The 4,155-nt window shown below is 40.1% G+C and overlaps 1 non-coding gene across 1 annotated transcript; it reads right to left on the bottom strand.

Annotated features, from left to right (window-relative positions):
- Positions 1–255: 255 nt before the first annotated feature.
- LOC113000062 (small nucleolar RNA R71) lies at positions 256–362 on the bottom strand. The gene has a single exon (XR_003265334.1). It is a non-coding gene; the product is annotated as a small nucleolar RNA R71 (small nucleolar RNA).
- Between the last annotated feature and the right edge of the window lie 3,793 nt (positions 363–4,155).

Below are 4,155 nucleotides of genomic sequence, written 5' to 3'. Positions count from 1 at the left end.
ATACATCTGCTGCCCAAGTTTCATGGTCTTGCAGGTGAAGATCCTCATAAGCATCTTAAGGAGTTCCATATTGTTTGTTCCACCATGAAGCCCCCAGATGTCCAAGAAGATCATATCTTTCTAAAGGCTTTTCCTCATTCTCTGGAGGGAGTGGCAAAAGATTGGCTATACTACCTTGCTCCCAGGTCTATTTTCAGCTGGGATGACCTTAAGAGGGTGTTTTTGGAGAAATTCTTCCCTGCATCTAGGACCACTACCATCAGAAAAGACATTCCAGGCTTCAGGAAACTTAGTGGAGAAAGCTTGTATGAGTACTGGGAAAGATTCAAGAAATTGTGTGCAAGCTGCCCTCACCACCAGATTTCTGAGCAACTTCTTCTTCAATATTTCTATGAGGGACTTAGCAACATGGAGAGGAGTATGATTGATGCTGCTAGTGGTGGAGCTCTTAGTGATATGACCCCTGCTGAAGCTAAGAATTTGATTGAGAAGATGGCTTCCAACTCCCAACAATTCAGTGCAAGAAATGATGCTATTGTTCTTAGAGAAGTCCATGAGGTGGCCACGAATTCATCTTCATCTACTGAAAATAAAAAGCTTGAAGGAAAAATTGATGCCTTGGTCAACCTAGTAACTCAGCTTGCCATGAATAAGAAATCTACACTTGTTGCAAGAGTCGGTGGTCTATGTTCTTCTGCAGATCACCATTTAGATCTTTGTCCTTCTTTGCAACAATCTAGAGTCAATGAGCAACCTGAAGCTTATGCTGCAAACATTTATAATAAACCTCCACAGCAGCAAAACCAACAACAGAAAAATAATTATGACCTTTCAAGCAACAGATACAATCCAGGTTGAAGGAATCATCCAAATCTGAGATGGACAAGTCCTCCACAACAACAACAGCCTGTCCCTCCTTTCTAGAATGTTGCTGGTCCAAGCAAGCCATATGTTCCTCCTTCAATGCAGCAATATCAACAGCAACAACAAAGACAACAAGCAGTTGAGGCTCCTCCTCAACCTTCCTTAGAAGAGTTAGTGAGGCAAATAACCATCCAGAATATGCAATTTCAGCAAGAGATAAGAGCCTCCATTCAGAGTCTGACAAATAAGATGGGGCAGATGGCTACTCAGATGAACCAAGCCCAGTCCCAACATTCTAACAAATTGTCTTCACAAACTGTGCAGAATCTGAAAAATGTGAGTGCCATCACCTTGAGGTCTGGCAACCAAATTCAAGTGTCTCCACTAGTAGCAGCACCTACACCTAAACTTGTCAAGCTTCATTCTACACCTGAAAAAGAGGATGAGATAGTTGCATAAAAGAGAAAGCTTCCTAACAAAAAATTTCATGCAGGTGGACCTTCTTCTAGTAATTTCGACTTACAGCAGCCTCCTATCCCTCTTCCATTCCCACCTAGAGCGATTCCAAACAAAAAAATGGAAGAAGCGGAAAAGGAGATCTTGGAGACCTTCAGGAAAGTAGAGGTGAACATACCTCTACTAGATGCCATCAAGCAGATTCCAAGATACGCCAAGTTTCTAAAGGAGTTGTGCACCCACAAAAGGAAGCTCAAAGGCAATGAAAGGATTAGCATGGGTAGAAATGTGTCAGCATTGATAGGTAAATCTATTCCTCACATTCCTAAGAAATGTAAGGACCCAGGTACTTTCTGTATACCTTGCATTATTGGGAACAATAAATTTGAGAATGCCATGCTAGATCTAAGAGCATTAGCTAGTGTCATGCCTCTGTCCATTTTCAATTCTTTATCTCTTGGACCTTTGCAATCTACAGATGTAGTGATTCATTTGGCAAATAGAAGTGTTGCTTACCCCACAGGTTTCATAGAGGATATGCTGGTTCGGGTTGGTGAACTTATTTTTCCCATTGATTTTTATGTTCTTAATATGGAAGAGGGATTTTCCCATGGTTCAGTTCCAATTATTTTAGGTAGGCCATTTATGAAAACAGCCCGAACCAAGATAGATGTTTATGCTGGCACATTGTCTATGGAATTTGGTGATTTTGTTTGTTCATTTTAACATTCTTGATGCCATGAAACATCCATCTGAGGATCATTCTGTTTTTTGTGCTGAGATAATTGATCAGATTGTTGATAATTATATGTTTGATTTTGATTTTTTTCTTTATGGTAGGAAACATCCATTTTTATCTGATCTGCATACTTGTCATTCCTTATGCATTGAATCTGAATCTAAGTTTGAATTTGATCTTGTGTCTGATTTTTATGCTGAGAATGAATTTGAATTTGAGTCTGGTTCTGATTTTCTGGGTGTTGTACCTCTTGATGTTGATTTTTTAGAGTCAGAATGCACTAATCATGTTGCAGGAAGTACATATACTTCTGACTTGCTTTATGAGGTACAGGCTAAGGAACCTTCTTCTTCTCCTACCATGGTTCCTCCCACTGTTCAGCCACCACCCACACCAGAGTTGAAGCCCTTACCAGCAACCCTCAAATATGCTTACTTGGAGGACAAGGAAAAATTTTCCAGTGATCATCTCTACCTCCCTTGATGCTAAGCAAGAGAAGAAGTTGTTGCTAGTTCTCAAGAAGCACAAGAAAGCCATTGGATGGACTTTAGCAGACATTCCTGGTATTGGCCCATCTACATGCATGATACTTTTAGAGGATGGGGCTAAGCCAGTGAGGCAGCCACAGTGGCGACTCAACCCCATCATTCTAGATGTGGTGAAAAAGGAAGTGACCAAGCTCTTACAAGCTGGAATCATCTACCTCATTTCTGATAGCCAGTGGGTGAGTCCAGTCCAAGTGGTTCCTAAGAAGACAGGCCTCACAGTGGTCAAGAGTGAAAAGGATGAGCTTATCCCCACAAGAGTGCAGAACAACTAGCGAGTCTACATTTATTATAGGAGGCTGAACTAGGTAACCAGAAAAGATCATTTTCCCTTGCCTTTCATTGATCAAATGCTTGAGCGCTTGGCAGGTAAGTCCCATTACTGTTTTCTTGATGGTTTTTTTGGTTATCTACAAATTCATATTGCTCCTGAGGATCAAGAAAAGACCACATTCACCTGTCCCTTTGGCACTTTTGCCTATAGGAGGATGCCCTTTGGCCTATGCAATGCCCCTAGTACCTTCCAGCGGTGTAGGCTTAGCATTTTCAGTGATTTTTTAGAGAGTTGCATAGAGGTGTTTATGGATGATTTTACTGTTTATGGATCCTCTTTTGATACATGTTTGGATAGTCTGGATAGAGTTCTTAATAGATGCATTGAAACTAACCTTGTGCTGAATTTTGAAAAATGTCACTTCATGGTAGAACAAGGTATAGTTTTAGGGCATATCATTTCCAGTAGGGGCATAGAGGTAGACCATGCAAAAATATATGTTATTTCACAATTGCCTTACCCCTCTTGCATGCGAGAGGTTCGTTCTTTTCTTGGTCATGCAGGGTTTTATAGGCGCTTTATCAAGGATTTTAGCAAAGTGGCTCTTCCACTATCCAATCTGCTGCAAAAGGAGGTGGAGCCCCATGAGCTAATGTGTGATGCATCCAATTACGCATTGGGGATTGTCCTTACTCAAAAGATCTCCTTACTTCAGCTTACTTCTCTTCCGCCATGACTTAGGGAGTTTTCTTTTTCTGTCTCCTTCTTTACCTTTATTGCACTTGTCCAAATTTATTGATTGTTTGATTGTTCTTGATCTTATGATTGTGCTACATTGAGGACAATGTGTTGTTTAAGTGTGAGGGAGGGGACATTGTTCTTTAATTTTGTTAGGTTTTCTAGTTTAAGTTTGTTAGGTTCTAGGTTAATTTTGTTATTTTGGTTTTATGTTTGTGTACAACATTGCATGTTCCTCTTTGAATTTTGGGTTATGTATAGGTAATGGGTAATTGTTTTTGAAATAAGAGTTTCTTGGCATTTTGTGAATTGAAACCCTTGTTTTTCTCTACATGTCAAGTTAGTTTTGAAGGTTCGAATTGAAAGTGATAGATTTACCCTTGGTGAGAATTTGAGCCATCATCATCTATTTTATTCGATGTGTTTTGCCCCATTGATTGCTTACACAATAGCCTTGGCTTGACTCTTGTTGATACTTCTTGCTTCACATGCATGTTGGAAGATGATTTAGGCATTTTATTCTTATAAGCCTCTAGCCA

Source organism: Glycine max, chromosome 17 (genome assembly GCF_000004515.6).
Source record: "Glycine max cultivar Williams 82 chromosome 17, Glycine_max_v4.0, whole genome shotgun sequence".
NCBI lineage: Eukaryota > Viridiplantae > Streptophyta > Magnoliopsida > Fabales > Fabaceae > Glycine > Glycine max.
This window is presented reverse-complemented; position numbering and strand designations above follow the sequence as displayed.